Source organism: Oxyura jamaicensis, chromosome 1 (assembly GCF_011077185.1).
Source record: "Oxyura jamaicensis isolate SHBP4307 breed ruddy duck chromosome 1, BPBGC_Ojam_1.0, whole genome shotgun sequence".
NCBI lineage: Eukaryota > Metazoa > Chordata > Aves > Anseriformes > Anatidae > Oxyura > Oxyura jamaicensis.
The window spans coordinates 200069611-200087221 of NC_048893.1; the positions used below are offsets into that span (position 1 = coordinate 200069611).

General features: G+C 36.4%; 1 protein-coding gene across 1 annotated transcript in view; it reads right to left on the reverse strand.

The window, feature by feature from the left end:
- Nucleotides 1-13116, reverse strand: part of TENM4 (teneurin transmembrane protein 4) — a 901054-nt gene extending 887938 nt beyond the window's left edge. Inside the window, exon 1 of the mRNA XM_035330189.1 lies at nt 13042-13116. The gene's annotated coding sequence lies outside the window, so the exon portion shown is untranslated. The remainder of the gene's footprint in view (nt 1-13041) is intronic.
- Nucleotides 13117-17611: the final 4495 nt, after the last annotated feature.

Genomic DNA, 17611 nt, shown 5'->3' on the forward strand with positions numbered 1-17611 from the left:
TTTTTTTTTTTTTTTTTTTTTTTTTTTTTTTTTTTTTCCAATGCTAAGTAATAGCAATGAAAGTGTGATGAAAGTGTGTCCTTTAATTTCAGAGGTCTTTGAATCAGTCTGTAACTGTTTTTAAACAATTTGTGTGTAAGGAAAGCAAGAGAGCATGTCAATGGTTTTGTATTATACAAGTAAGACAGATGGCATGAAATAGTAATGAAGTAAGCAACTTCAGGGAATTTACCTGGAAATAAATAAATAAATAAATAAATAATAAATCAAAGTCCCCATGAATTGTTCTTTTACTAATGTGGCCATGCTATCCAGAATATTGTCCTGACACATGCATTTTGTATCTTTTCACCAATATGTTTATTTTGTTGATAGCTATAGTAGATAGATATAATGTTGATAGCTATACTGGATAGATATACCCAGTGGGTGTCACAAAAAAAAAAACAACACCTATCATGTTTACATGGATCATGACAACTGTCTTCTAATGAGAAAGTTAGTCTTTTCTGGCCTAACTGGTATAGAATAGAACATCTCTCACTGACTTCACCTTCCTACAATCAAAAGCAAAACCTATTTTTGTTCCTTTTTAGAAATCTCCTGAATTTGATTTAATTTTTCTCTGTGTTGACATGGATGCTCCAGAACATCACCCTTCTAAAGGCTAGATGTTATCTTTTAATTACAAGCTTAAATTTATTAATGATCAATTTATAACAAGATTTTGTGTGTGTGTGTCAGTTAAATAACCCTTCTTCCTCCCTAACATAAACACAGTTTTGATATTTTTAAAAGGCTATGGCACCAGTTTAGTTATCTGAATTCAATATTATGCATGTACTGTAATGAATATAATTATTACAAATGTTTGTAATGCATGAGGAAAACATTCGTTTGCATTTCCACTGAACAGGGAATAAATAAATAAATCAATAAATTAATAAATGTATATATGGCAAATCTCGTGTGTTTACCACAGAAGAAAAAGATAGATCTATTAAACCCAAAGTCTTGGAGAAAGAAGAAAATTAACACATGAAGCCGTTTTTTTTCTTTAGTACCTCTATCTACAGCAAAACACTTTCTCAGGTTTATTGATATGGGTGAATGAAGGTTTAAGAACTCTCTTTTGATATGACATGATTTCATGCTTAGTTAACAATATGATGGGCATTGAGAAACAGTAAAACAGCTGTCTAAAAAAATATGATTAATCTACTGCTCTGATATAAATACATAGCGCAGTTCCAATCCCCATCTTCATAAAATTATAGTTTTCTCATTTGGATCATAGTTTTTTTTTTGTTGTTTGTTTGGTTGGTTTCTTGATAATGCTGTAGATGTATGGGTGTCAAACACTCATATCAGGATTTTTTATTTCCCTTTTTATGATGAAATAAGCTAACTTTAAACTGAAGTTTGTTGTAATGAGGATTAGGAAAACAGTCTCTGTTCCTGGTATTACTGTGTCTGCAATTATTTGAATTACTTTTGGTTCCTCTGACAAAATACCTTATTATGATTATTCAAAATTACTTAATTGATTAGGTGTGAATGAATGGTCCCACAAAATGAAAGCATTTACACCATGTCTTGGTTACAATTTCAGATTTCCCTGCCAGCATGCGCGTTTAAAAACCTCTTCCATTTTGCTCTTCCACTCTCCGCCTCCCCCCCACCCCTCCCCCGCCAGCCTCTTCCTCCCCCCATTTCCCCATTTTTATTAAGAGTATTTACAAATACTTCAGAAAGCTTGACATCTTAGGCTACTTTTATAAAAAGAAATTCTATTACTGTAAAACACAAATCAGGAGTTTAAAATATCTACAGAAATTCTGATTTCTATAATGTTAGAGCTAACAAGTGTTAGCAAGTTTCATTCTGAAAATACTGCATAACTTGTTAACCAGATTACTTCACTGCTTCCTAATCTTCTCCTGTGTGTGTTTTTCATTTCATGTACCTACAATCTCTGTTTTTGGCTAAACATTTTCTAGATGAGGCCTGTACTTTGTTTTACATACAGCACAGCACATTTGGGGAACAATAACAGCAGGCATAATAATTAATCTTTCTGTAAATAAGATACTGGACTTCAATTTTCCTTGTGTATACAGATCTGAAAACAAATGTTTTAAAACTCAACTGGCATTTTAAAACTCAAATGCTTTAGAACTCTCCTGGCAGACAAATTTAAATATGTTATTTTGAATAAAGAGCAATTTTTCATATAATCGACAAAATCACAAATATTCAAATTATGTTATTATCAGTATAATATACTAATATATAGAAAATATGCACTGACAATGATAATAATAAAAATAATTATATATAAAAAAATAATAAAGCCTGTGTCTCTTCCACACCCTTGAACAATATATTTCTTGTGCAGGTATATTAAACTGGTTGGTTCATGGGACAGGTACTGATGGCTGTAAGAAAGAAGTACTCAGAGGCTGATGCAGAGAGGAAAGAAATGTCTTCTGGCACCTTTTGGCACCTTCTGGCACATGAGATTTGGAAGCCAGTAGGCACTGGGAAAACAATTTCTGCAAAATATGAGGTAATTTAAACAAGTGATATTCCCACTACAGAAAATGAATGCACTTCATCCTATTTCCGTTATCAAAAGTTAAGAAAGAGAAAACTAAATTCCAGTTTTTAACTCAGAGGAGATCTGGGATATTTCATAAGAAAACTTAACTCTAAATCTCCAAATCTAAAATGTAACATACCATTATATAGCTGAACTTTCTATTATAAACAAAAATATGCACTTATTATTATTATTTCCTCTATCTTTCCAGTTAGGTATTACTAACTAGAAACATATTATTACAGAATATGGCTACTGTCTTTAAGGAATTCTTATTTTAAATTAACTAGTGAATGATGCTACCTCATTATTTTACGTAAAAATTTTATATGAAGCAAATATAAGAGCAGAAAAACTGCACTTAACAAGGTCATGTGCTTTATTGTTATGCAAGGTAAAACTTAGAAGCTGCAAGGTTAATCACAATAATTTGGAAAAAGACAGTATAAGTAAAATGCAGATGCTGCAATATCTATGTAATTAACTTGTAATTGCAGCATAATTGCACAGTGGTTTTGCTTTGCGGTAGATTACTAAACTGAATTTATACACTGACTTATGAATGGGTTAACTATACTCTTTTTGACATCATATTTAATTTATTTTTGTGGCTTTTTTTTTTTTTTTTTTTTTTTTTCCAGGTCATCAGGTAGAGATTACATATAAATTTGCTCCTCAGAACAACACTTAATTTCATTTGTGTTACAAGTAGACTGTCTGCCAAAGTTGTAGCAAGTTTATCATGAATTCTAAAAAGTTTTATTTTACACATTGTGCATTATTTCTCATAGCATGTTTCATCAAAAATCTTTATCACTTGAGCTGATAAAGCTGTGAGAAGAAGTTAGAAGACTGAAATCTAAATGTAATGAAATATTATTAAATACATACTAAAAGAATTAATCAATTTTAGAGAACTAGTGGAGGTGACACAGCTCTTTGCTGTCTCATCTGAGGAGGAAATATTTTGTACTATGAAGTAAACAAACTCTCTTAAGCAATTTTTCTGGGTAGATGCAACAGTCATCCTGGGGAACAGGGAAAGGCAAGAAGAACGTTATCTCGTGCAAATAATATAACCTACGAGACAGCTTTGAATATTTGGTAGAATATTGGATGAACTAAGGATAATTTGTGTTGATTAGTATTTTATTTGTGCAATTAGTTGTTTATTCAATGTTCTGAGGAAAATGTTGTTTTAAATTCTGTGGAGTAATAAGTCTAATTCTGATCACAGCAAGGAGTCCTAAAAGTGGAATTTTTGGAATAGCTGAGAAGCAAGTCTCCAGGGTGTCCAAAAGGTAAGAAGTTGTGCCTCTAAGTTTAGGCGCAGGCTGGTTAGGGAAATTATAACACAGACATATGAGAGCATGTGCTGGTTAGCCCAAAGGTGTCTGACACATATCAGTGTGGTGAAGAGCATGCATGAGCACCAGGACCAAGAATGTCCATGGTAGTAATCTGAATATTCATGCCCAGCACTATGCAGTAGAGCCAGCCTGCTGTTTTGCAATGCTAGCCTCCTCTATCTAAATTGCTTGCTGGGAATCAACCTTAGAGGTGCTGATTTTCCAACTGTGACTGAAAATTTATTTCACTTATAAATACTTTCCAAAACACAAAACACAGCAGCGTAAGTATGATGTGTGAAGCTTAAGTATGATGTGTAAGTATGAAGTATAATCTTAGCTAATTATAAGTAAGGAAATAATTATTTAACTTTTTCATTGATAGATACTGAAGATGGCAAAAGTAAAAGTAAGTAGTTAAAGCACATATTTTTTGCGGGAAATTCACACAAAAAATAATATAATGACAAAAGGAAAAAAAAAGCGAGTGAAAAAATCTCAGTGAGGTCTCACATGCATGGCACCCAGGGTTTCCAACTAATATTTTCTTAGAAATTCAGTTCAAAGCCAAGTTTATTTCAAATCTTTGAGTCCAGTATCAACCAGAGCTTGCACTTTTAGTTATCTTGCAAATAGCTTTAGAGTACCTTGCTTTGGAGTAAGCACGGTCCTCTGAAAACATCATCTGCCAGAGTGAAGTTATGGGTCCTATCATCATGCAAGTATTTTAAAGAATAAAGAATTCCCCAAATCAGAAAGTTGGGAAGAAGGGAAGAAGCAAGAAGCTGCCCTTTGGAGAAAGGAAAAAACAGATATAGTATTGCCAAACAAACTGTATTTATGAACTACATTGTAACTTTAACTGCAGCTATCACATTCTCGTGTCTCATCACAGACACACAGCTCAGTACATCCTTATAGCTTTTAACCAAAATCACAATTCCATTCATCAGAGCTTCATTTGCCAAGAAGAAAAAGAATATTTGTTAAATGCCTGTTAGAATAGTATGCTGTTGGAATTCAGAAAGAAGAACCTATATTTTTTTGTCCCACAGCTCAATAATATCTGAGTAGATAGACACTCTTACCTTGGTTAACTCTATCAGCTGTAGCAATAATTTACAAACTGTATCATGAACATACTAATAGTTTTTAACAATTACACCATGAACCTGCATTATGAAATATACAAATTCTAGTCAGGAAAATAGGATGTATAAGCACTAGAAAAAGTTGATTTTTGCATCTTAGCCTTAGACTGTGTCCCAAAATAACTTATTTCTTCAACTTTAAAGAGTTGAGAGAAAGTACAAATGTGGCAAAAGAGATCTCCTCTTCATCTCTCTTACTTTTTGTGGGCACACACATAATGTATCTGGTTCCAGATATTGATCCGATATGATCATTCTCCATATCTGCTTAAGTATAGAAAATTATGACTCATGCTATCATCAATATTTGATGGTAGGTATGAATGAAGATTGTGAAAAGAAAGCACAACAAACTTTCCCTCGAAAGTATGCTAATGAAAGTATGCTTTTGAATTCTTTCATTGTATATCAAAGGAATAAATGAGACTATAGCATATCTTAGTATAATATGATCATATTTCCTTCATCTATACAAGAATATCATATGAAAAGAAAATAAGACTATGCCATTACACATATATTGTGATTTGATATATTAGCTGACATTCTAAATCTATATAGAATGAAATACTAATTATTATAATTGTCATTTATTTATTTATGATGCTACTGCTGTATAACTAATGTAGGAAAATAAAAAGAACTAACTATTCACAAAGTTAAATTCTTGATACTGTTAGAAAATCATAATGTAGATATTTAGCAATGGAAGAAATGATAGGCCTGCTACACTGAGGTTGATAAATACTCCAGTCATCTGGATTGATGATTTGCTAGTTGCTCTGATGTGCTCTCGGGTTTTATCACACCACCAATAAAAATGTTGTTTTTCTGGAGTAATGTCTACTTTTAGTTCTGTTTGTTGTTGTTGTTGTTGTTTTAAAAAAACTATCTAGATTGCTTTCCTGCCACAGCTGAAATCATCATTTCAGATAACAGCAAAAAAATTAAATAGAAAAAAAAAAAAAAAAAAAAAAAACACCAACAAAACATGAAAACAAGCAAACAACATCAAAACTCTCCAAAACCTTTTATTTCATAGAATCATAGAATCATAGAATATCCTGAGTTGGAAGGGACCCTTAAGGATCATCAAGTCCAACTCTTGACACCGCACAGGTCTACCCAAAAGTTCAGACCATGTGACTAAGTGCACAGTCCAATCTCTTCTTAAATTCAGACAGGCTCGGTGCAGTGACAACTTCCCTGGGGAGCCTGTTCCAGTGTGCAACCACCCTCTCTGTGAAGAACCCCCTCCTGATGTCAAGCCTAAATTTCCCCTGCCTCAGCTTAACCCCGTTCCCGCGGGTCCTGTCACTGGTGTTAATGGAGAAAAGGTCTCCTGTCTCTCGACACCCCCTTACGAGGAAGTTGTAGACTGTGATGAGGTCTCCTCTCAGCCTCCTCTTCTCCAGGCTGAACAGGCCCAGTGACCTCAGCCGTTCTTCGTACGTCTTCCCCTCCAGGCCTATCACCATCTTCGTAGCCCTCCTCTGGACACTCTCCAACAGTTTCATGTCCTTTTTATACTGTGGTGCCCAGAACTGCACACAGTACTCGAGGTGAGGCCGCACCAGCGCAGAGTAGAGCGGGACAATCACCTCCCTTGACCTACTAGCGATGCCGTGCTTGATGCACCCCAGGACACGGTTGGCCCTCCTGGCTGCCAGGGCACACTGCTGGCTCATATTCAACTTGCTGTCTACCATGACCCCCAGATCCCTCTCTTCTAGGCTGCTCTCCAGCGTCTCATCGCCCAGTCTGTACGTGCAGCCAGGGTTTCCCCGTCCCAGGTGCAGGACCCGACACTTGCTCTTATTGAACTTCATACGGTTGGTGATCGCCCAGCTCTCCAACCTATCCAGATCCCTCTGCAAGGCCTTTCCACCCTCATTCGAGTCCACGACTCCTCCAAGTTTGGTGTCATCAGCAAACTTGCTCAAAATACCTTCTATTCCTACATCCAGATCGTTTATAAAAATATTGAAAAGTACCGGCCCTAAAATGGAGCCTTGAGGGACCCCACTAGTGACCGCCCGCCAGCCTGACGCAGCCCCATTTACCATAACCCTTTGGGCCCTGCCCGTTAGCCAATTGCTCACCCATTGTATGATGTTTTTATTTAGCTGTATGGTGGACATTTTGTCCAGTAGGATCCTATGGGAGACCGTGTCAAAAGCCTTGCTGCAGTCCAAAAAAATCACATCAGCTGGTTTCCCTTGGTCCACCATACAGGTGATCTTATCATAAAAGGAAATCAAGTTAGTTAGGCAGGACCTACCCTTCACAAACCCATGCTGGCTGGGACCAATGACTGCTTTGTCCCCCAGGTGCGCCTCAATAAGTTCGAGAACCATCTTCTCCATGATTTTACCAGGCACTGACGTGAGACTGACAGGCCTGTAATTGCAAGGGTCTTCTTTCTGACCCTTCTTGAAAATCGGCACAACATTTGCCAGCTTCCAGTCTACCGGGACCTCTCCAAATTCCCAGGATTGTTGAAAAATAATTGAGAGAGGTTCCGCGATGACGTCCGCCAGCTCTTTCAGCACCCGGGGATGAATCCCATCCGGACCCATGGACTTGTAAGGATCCAGGTGGAGTAGCAAATCCCACACACGTTCAGGGTCGGTTGGGAGTTTGTCATCCCCACCGTCCCGGTCCTCCAGCTCGGGGCACCCTGGGTCCCAAAGCCCATCATCGGCAATGAAGACAGAGGCAAAGAAGGCGTTAAGCGTCTCTGCTTTGCCTATGTCATTGTCTGTGAGGAGACCTTCCCTATCAAGGAGCAGCCCTATGTATTCTTTAGTTCTCCTTTTTCCATTCACATATCTAAAAAAAACCTTTTTGTTTTCTCTCACAGACACAGCCAGCTTCAACTCTAGGCGTGCTTTGGCCACACGAACTTTCTCCCTACAAACACGAACAGCATCCCTGTATTCTTTCCATGACACCTGGCCCTCCTTCCAGTAGCGAAACACTCTCTGTTTCCGCCTAATCTCCATTAGAATGTCCCTGGTCAGCCACGCCGGCCTCCTGCCCCACCTGCCTGACTTGCGATATTTAGGAATTGCCTGATCTTGTGCTTCTAGGAGGCATCGCTTAAAGAATGACCAGCTCTGGTGGACATCGAGGCCTTCAAGAGCAGTTTCCCAGGGGAAACTGCTTATTTATCCAATCTGAATTTGGCTCCCATCCCCCAAGTTGTGCCTCACTATTCCTTCTTTATTCATCAAGAAGCAAAAAGTTTGAGTCCCCTATATATGCCTGATTGCTGAATAAGGGATTGGCTTGATCATCTTTTTCACTGTTTTCTGAAATTACTGTCTGACATAGAGTCAAATGTTTTGTTTCAGCACACATGAACTCTCTCTCTTGTCACTTTCGGAAGAGGCCAGGCAACCAGCTTCCTCATGTAAACCCACAAACTGGTTGGGTTGGGTTGAGTTAGGTTTGGTCCAGTTCTTCAAGACTGGTCCACTTCTAGGACATCCTGATGCCTCTTTAATACAGGAAGAGAATGACTCACAACCAAAACTGGAAAAGGAAATCTGAACTTATGGCAGTATTGCTAAAAATGTTATTGAACAGAGCTGAATACAGAACAAATTCTGCTCCACAGAAAATGTTTACATTTTTCCAAATTCCTACTGAAAATAAAGAAAAACTGATAATGAAATTGTTAGGGAAAGAATGTTGAGAATGCTTCAGCTTCAGCCCAAATGGCTTCTTTTAACAAAACATCTTTTTTTCATTTCTATTTAATTCAATACTATATACATTTTCATTTCCCAGAAAATTTGATTCCCTCTCTAAAAGTCCAGGATGATTTTGAAGCCAAAGTAAACATGATTTTGTGAAGCTTCTAGGTTTAAAATAAAGTGCACTTTCTCATGGAGAATTATTCCATCTACATTTCCCTTGCCAAGTCATCACAATGCTATCAGTATGCACAGTCCTCACTGTCGACTGGTGTGGATAGGACCATGACACTGTATCCTGTCCTTTCCCTTTGGGTCATGATTAGCCTTTGGAAAACCTCTGAAAGAGCATCTGCTTAATTTCATAGGGCACAATGCCCACAAATACTTTTGGCCCTAATATGTGAAATACATTTAGAAGAGACTCCTTGCATCCAGCTAGTGAAATCCATAATGTGATCCTAAACAATATTAACGTGAGAACAACTTTTTCTTGATAAACAGATAATGATTACAGAATGATAGCTTATTGGACAGCAAACAAAGCTGTGTTGAACACTCAGGCAAGTTCCTTTCTTGCTTTATAGCTTAGAGAGATAAAACAGCCAAAGTCAGAAGTCACGGTGATGACCAGGTTTTGTTGAAACTCGGCTCCAAATATCAGTCTGTGGTTTAGGATAAATTAATTCACAAGGTTATAGGAGATCACACTTGCAGAAAGGTTAGAAAGGTATCCTAGAAGACAGTGAATCTGATCGGTTTCTTTCCTCTGTCATATTGTCTCATCCTGTCAAAGGCCTCATCAGGCGCCTCAGGAAGAACTAAGAATAAATATCTCTGAAGTGTTACATGTTTTGTTTTGTAATGGACCAGATGGCATCCAGTGACAGATATATTCAAACAATATGTTCCCAGAAGAGGATGCTTCTGTTTCCTCTGACAGTACCTGAATGATATATACTATCCATAGCTTCATTAAAATAGATACTAGATCTAGGAGGAACAGTGTTACTATACTCTATCTGGTCCATGTGAACTTGTTTGCTTCTATTCATGAAGAAAACATGAAAACATTTTTCTTTTTTTTTTTTTTTTTCTTTTTTTTTTTCTTTTCCCCTTTTTTGTGAATTCCACCAGCAGTAGAACCAATAAACTCACTTATATATTCTGTTAAAGAGGTTCAGATAACCTGGATATCTAATAATACCATAAAGATTAATTTGATTATTTATCTTTTATTTATATTGGGTAATAAATCCAAATCCTCACACGTGTTTATTATATTTTGTCACATTCAAGTGGGGTCCATATGACAAAGGCTGTGTTCCCTTGCCTAGCCTAGCCTAGCCTTGCCTCTAACAAAAATCAATGCCTTCATTCGCAGCTGTGGTCAGGATTCAGGGTCCGTAGAAGCCTGGCAGTAAAACATACTGAGGTTTGAAAACATTTTTTCTATTTAAGGCTGAATACATTCTAATCACTCAAAAGCCTCTAAATAGTCTCTACCATAATAAAATAAAGTTTCGTTTGAAGTCAGATTTCTTTTATATTTATTTTTATTTTTTTATTTTTACTTTTTTTTTTTTTGGGGGGGGGGGGGGAATCATGTTATTTTAGGTCTATAGTTCTGATTCTGTTCCATATTCAGCACTGATTTACTTCTTAAGAAAGGACTAACTTAAGCTTTAGCTTTAGGGGAATAATCACCCATAGTCTGTATGAATCTGCTGTGTGTTATTTCAGGTGGGCAGGCAGAGACTATGCTCTAACCCCAAAGATTACATCCGTTTTACCATTTACATCCTTTTACTTTCTAACCTTTGAAATCTCTGATATTTCACTAGCTCACCCTTCTTGCAAAGAAGATTTTATGATTATCATTATTATTATTATTTTATTTTTAGCAAAAAATGAAGTAGTTCCAACTATTATCCTACTATTAAAAACAAATTTTGTTCTATTCTTGTACTTCTAAAAGGTCTCATTCCAGGTCCTGCTGAATATGTGCTTGCAGAATTGGCTTTCTCTCTCTTTCATTATAATAACAGTTTGCCATTCAAAATCCTGGCTACCAATACAACCTTTATAGTAAATGTTACTTGAAAGAAATAAGCTGGTATAATCTAAAAAAGGATGGATTTAAGTCTGTGGTTAGTCTTAGTAATGTAAGTCCAATAAGTTGATAGTACACTGGTGTAAAGATTTTATAATAAACATAAAAATCCAGCAGAGGGTTGCTTTGATACATCTACACTCAAAACCCCACTTCCAGTTTCACACATTGCATGTAAATTATTAGATATCACAATCCTGTTAAGATCTGATAATTCAGTAGCCATGGATTTACTTCAAGAAGGAATGTTAGCTTACACACTCATACAGGAAGACAGAAACATCATCTGTAGTGCAGGCATAGAATTTGGAGTATAGAGTAAGAATGAAAAATTTTCAGCATCTGTTAACAACTGTTGGGATGCTTGGGTTAGATCTTGTATATAATTTGTCAAATTGCATCAATCAAGTCAAGTTACACTTCAAGATTTAATGGAATGTGACCAACACAATTAAGCACAATAACATAACAGAACAGAAAAAATGCAGTCTTGAAAATAGTAGTTAACAACACTACAGTGCTGTTTTAAACACAGAAGATGCTCCTGAATTTTGGGGAGCATTTTTAGAATACAACATGCTCCTGGCAAAAGGTTTTCGAACGTCCTCACAGAAATTTCAAAGGGCAAGGTCAGGGTTTTTCTGGCTATTGCACTACTGAGGATTTAATTTGCAATTAAATAAGGAAAAATAAGCTAATTGTCTGCAGCTTTCTGTAACAAATTTGTTCTACCATCATATTAATATAGATTAATATAGAGTGTATACTGCTCACATTTAAATGTAGTTATATGTGCTTAACTTTAGATTGTAGATTGCAAATGAAGAGTGATGAAAAACTTCTTGACCAAACTTTTACAAAAACTTCATTGCTTTATTTTGCAGCCAAAACCTTTATGAACTTGTGATTGGACACTGATAAATATAATAAAGATAAGCATATCAACACCACTTGGAGAAGCTGATCCCAGACAAGAGCAGACAGAAAAAAAACAGATCTCATTAATTCTGCCATAAAAAGATTAAATCTATAAGATTTACTTGAAAACAGACAAACATTCTGTGTTCCCAGGGGAGAAATAATCTGTCAAGATCAGGTCAAACATTAGAGATCGCTATATATTCCTTTTGTTCCGTAGTGCTGAATTGTTATTTTATGTATGTATAATTATGTGTAATCTTCCAAAATATTTTTTTCTCAATGCACTGCAAGCTATAGATATGATGATTTATACAGAAGACTGAGCAGGCTGTTAGACTGACTCCATGCTGTACACATTGGTGGTAATCCCTCCACACACAGTGGAAGAGGTTGGTAAATCCATTTGTTTCCAAGTACTGGACTCCCATCAATCCTGTGCTTATCTTAGATTTTATCATTTGATTTGATTCATTGTTGCTTAGAGCAAGGATTCACAAAAGCATTTACAAGAGATAGACATATCCATTCTCAGTGGGTTTTGTTGATATTTATACAATCCTCTCCTTTAAAATGATGCAACCTTAAGCTTATGACTCCATGCCTCAAGAAAGAATTGTATAATTTCATCTCAATACAAGAACATTACCAATTCAAAGCCAAGATGCACAAGAAAAGACATCTCAGTGGAAAACTATGCAAACAACCAATCCTTAAAAATCCTTAAATTATATTTTTTTCTTGGGGGGATGGGAGACAGTGGGCAGAGGGGAATCAAAAACCTGTAAATCTCCTGTCTTATTTTCTCTGAGGTTATATAGCTGATTTTCAAATTTTATGCCAAGTGTAGAGTGTTCAAAATCCAGATTTAGATCCTGAGGCCTTAAAACCCCTGCAGGATGAATTTCTTTACAAAAAGAATTGTTTTCTGTAGAAAAGCAATCTCTTCCCGCAGGCTGCTAAAATTTAAATCTGTGATGGCATCTCTGACAACAAAACAAAAAAGCTCACAGGTGCTGTTATAACTAAATAAGCTGCTGTAAAAACAAAGTCTTTATAACATTAAAAATGCAACAAACTAACTTTAGTTTCTAAATTAAATATAAATAAATAAGTAGAGAAAGAGAATTTCAGTCACCACTTATCAAGCTAGAAGAGTCTGCAAGACTATGAAATTCTCCAAAATTTGAAGTTATCTCTTTCTTACCTTAATTACAGTTTTTCATCAATGTCTCAGAAGCAGAGAACGAACCATTTCTTTGGGCTAAGAAATATATCCATCCTAAAAAATAAATTAATTAATTAATTAATGAAAAATGTCCCATAATTTCAGAGAATATGCTGCTCATCTATCACACTGGAATTAGAAAATAATACCGAAGTTGTATTCACTGCCAGAAAAAGAAAGGAGTTAATTATATGTTCTGTGAGGAGACCATAGCCATGTGAATCATTTAGTGAATGCTACGCCGAGAAGACAATGCAACAGGAATGAAGGTCCTTTTGTGTCACTGATTCAAACTGTTTTTAGCGAATAACCTTTGTTTTACACATCAGATCTTCTTACCTGTAATTCACAAAATTTAGTATATATATATTCTTTAAATATACTACATTAATCTATAATATACATGAAAATATTTGACCTGTAGTAAGGTCTGCGACTCCATGTTCCTTAGCCAAAACATTGAATTAGTGTTATATACAATGAAAGGAAAGAAAAACACAACAGCAACAAAAACTGGTCCTTGCATACATAACTGTACATAATTATATTTAAAAGTATATCTTGAAATATGACTGTTCACTATTGCTATTCATCACGTTTCCCACCAGGACAACAAAGATACTCCATCCACTCAAGAATGGGAAACTTAACATACATACACACACACACGTGTATATACATAAATATATTTATAACTATATATACATATATACATATATTTAAGATGACAGTAAGGTGTGGAACTGTAATCCTAAACCCTTCTGATATCACTACATCTTCACATAGTGTTAAACCATCATAGAAAATGATCTTGATACAGAAACTGAAGATCTATACACCGTTTTCCTGGATACTTTTAGAAATTTATATAAGTGCAAAAGAGGGTGGAACATAGATAATTCTCTGGCTTCTTTGTCTACTGAATAAACATTGTAGATGCAAGTCAATGAGCAATCAGCTGTTGAATTTAGGCCCACAGAGATGGAGTACCATAAACTCACCTGTCTACAAACTTAGTTTTTAACTGTTCTTTCCATGTTCTAGCTAACTGCATTAAATACATGTGGTCGATTTACCCATCTGGGTAGATGAAGTCCACCAGACCACTTTCTCACTCCCTGTCCTCAAAGAAAAAGGGGGAGAAAATATGATGAAAAAGGCTTAAGTGTTGAGATAAGGACAGGGTGATCACTCACTTCTGGAGCACAATATTTATGATTTTCCTTGAAATTTGCACAGCAGAACCTGGTCTTTTAGCCTTGGCTATCTGTGGAGTCAAGATCATTAAAAATACTTAGCTTCCTAAAAAGTCCCAGAAATGATACTTGGTTATCTGATCACCAAATACTGTTGTCTTATGAGGCTAAAATGGGAGATTTTGATACTTCTGACTCTGAACCTAAATCTGATCTGGGATTCGGCCTTAGACCTAACTCTCCTGGTGTTTTATTTTCAATAATTGTCTAAAAGCAACTTACAGTGTTCAAACCAAATGAAATCACAGGTAAAGGAGACTTCTGCAAGTAGCTGGCTCCTGCTTCTTGTCCCTTTTTCTCAGCTGCTGTACATTACGCAGCAGGCTGTTGTAACTGGGCAGTGACCATTAAATAAATGACAAACTGCCAGGAAAAATCAACAGCTGCAATTTACAGTGGTAGAGTTTGTCACTGAAGTTTTGGGGACTGTCCTTCACATTTAAAGGGGCAAGCCTACATGTTGCCTTTGCCTTCAATAAAATGGTAATGAAGGTAAAAAAGATTAACAAGAGAAAACGGGTTTGGAAGAAACATATTCTTCAACAGAAAAAATGCAAATCTTTTGTTTTCTTCTTTAATTTATGAAATTATAGAATTAAAATGTTACTTGCTTAAAGATTTTAAGCTGAGTTCTTCATATTTAGAGTGCATGTATGAATCATGTCTGTCTCAAGTGATTACTTCTTCAAATTAGTAGTCTTGAGACCTGGGTTGGCTGAATAGACTCAAAAAAATTCCCCAAACTAAAACAACCAAACAACCAAACAACAAACAAACAAACAAACAAACAAATAAATAACAACCTTGATACAGCCATATGCTAAGATACTACTAATATATTGTACGTACATATACATCCCCCCCCCCATACAATCCCTCTTTCCTTAGAGCTCCAGTTTCTTTCTACCAGCTTTTACATGGTTACCAGCTTGAATTCTTTTACTCATTACTGAAAAGGTACAATGAATCATTTAGAAAAATATTAAGCAAGAAAACCATCTCAATAAAAAGTATTATTTATCTTGCCCTAACACAAATACTAGACAAGTCACACACTTATGAATGTGTTGGAGTTATAATGATTTAATGAGTTACAGCTTATAAGTTGAGATGTTTTGAATTACTGTTTGCATGATTTTGAGCTCTACTCTACTTGCAGGTTAATGAAAAACTTCAAAATTAGAAGAAGGTAATTTAGTTAAAATATCTTCACTTTGTATTCAGTATGACTACAGCTAAACATGCTTATACTTATGGGGCTTAACTAAGACAGAAGGTGATACTTATTAAGCCAATGTGACTGAAGTCTGTACCTGAAAGAAACACTCAGATGTTTCTTCATCACAGATTTCAGTGATTTTACTCTACTAATATGAATGAAAGAATCAAATCAAAATAAGTCATGAATCTATTAGGTATTCCTTCTTCAATTCCTACCCTTACATTTTCCCCTCTGCTCCTGTGACAGTGCTTTTCTCTTTTGACTTGCTTGTAAAATTTGACCTTAGTTCTTTCTCACACTGCAGGCACTACATGGCTGTGTACCAGTTTAATGTTAATAAGTGGACAGTTCTAAAGTCTAGCTAATAAAATGGACACTTGCAAATTATAAGCACTTGGGGGAGAATGCTGTTCTTTTACTCAGAGAAAATTTAATTTCTTGACATGGGTTTGGAGATAGAAAAGATGAAAAATAAAGCAAGAGTTTTTTTTTATTTTTTTTTTTGTCAAAGCAGCTGAGAATATATATATATATATATATAAATCTAGTAACTTCAAAAACTGCTGCTTAAACTTCTTGTGACTCTAGCTGCAGTCATGGAGTCCTCCCTGGAACACAAGATAGTTCTTTCTGAAAATTCACATTTATGTGGTGTAGCAGTTATAGGAGGGATGAAACATTGCTTATACATATAAAAGCAAGCATGCGAGAACAATCCCATCTTCATAAAAAAATAATAATAATAATAAAAAAAAAATGCCCATATTCAGTGCTGAATTTAAGCACTCAGAAAAGTGTCAAACACCTATACCTGGCCTCTGATCTCATTCTATCCCCCTTGATTTTTCTCTTTGTCCCCTTCCTAAGGTGAGGCTTCTTGGAATGTTTTAAGTATCCACCAGGGAAATCATGGTGAACTTCAGTCATCTTCTCCCTTTCCCCAGGTAGACTTTTTGTAGGATATAAGACTTCTTGTAGGATATAGTTGCTTTGCTACTATGTCTTTAGTACTATGTCTTTGCTACTATGTCTTTAGTACAAAAAGAAACATTAATTGTTCTAATTCATATTGAGTTTTAGAGATGAGAGATGACAGGGTGCTCACTTAAGACAGACTGAAGTACTTGATGAACCCTTTAACATATATACTTGTAAGAAAAAGGGAGAAACAAATGTGTCATGTTTCATGCTGTAGACATGGAGTTATCATTTAATGATCACTTTTCTGACTCTTAGATCTCTCTGATTCCAGTCTTCCATGATTGATTTACAAAAAAAAAATGGTACTTGCCATGAGGTCCTGGGGCAAAAGAGAAGCTCCAACTGTGCACAGCAACCAGGGAGTGCATACTCCAGGTTGCTCACCACATCTGCAACCTCAGATGGTGATCCTTCCTGACTGGATTTGATGGCTTCATACTGATGGGCAGCTAAGCTGCACTATGGGCTGGAGCTCTGGCCCAGGGCCTGCTCCTGCAGGGGCTCTCCATGGGCCACAGCCTCCTCCAGGCCACATCCACCTGCTCCACCAGGGGTTCCTCCACGGGCTGCAGCATGGAGATCTGCTCCATGTGGGACCCATGGGCTGCAGGGGAACAGCCTGCTCCACCAGGGGCCTCTCCACAGGCCGCAGGGGAACTTGTGCTGTGTGCCTCGAGCACCTCCTACCCTCCTTCTGCACTGACCTTGGGGTCTGTAGGGCTGCTTTCCTCTCAGTTCTCACCCCTCTCTCCCAGCTGCTGTAGCAATACAGTTGCTTTTCCCCTTTCTTAATTGTGCTCTCCCAGGAGTGCAACCAATATTACTTGGGACTCTGGTCAGCAACAGGTCCCTTTTGGAGCTGTCTGGAGATGCCTTTAATCTGATATGGGGCAGCTGCTGGGCTCTGCTCACCCTGGAGGCGACCCTGGAGCTCCCCTGCTACCAAAATCTTGCAATGTAAGTACAATACACTGGCTAACTTACAGGAGACAGGAAAATAGGAAGGACAATAAGAGAAAAACAAAACAGAAATAAAAATTAAAATATAATAATAATAATAATAATAAACCACACACACAAAAAAACATCT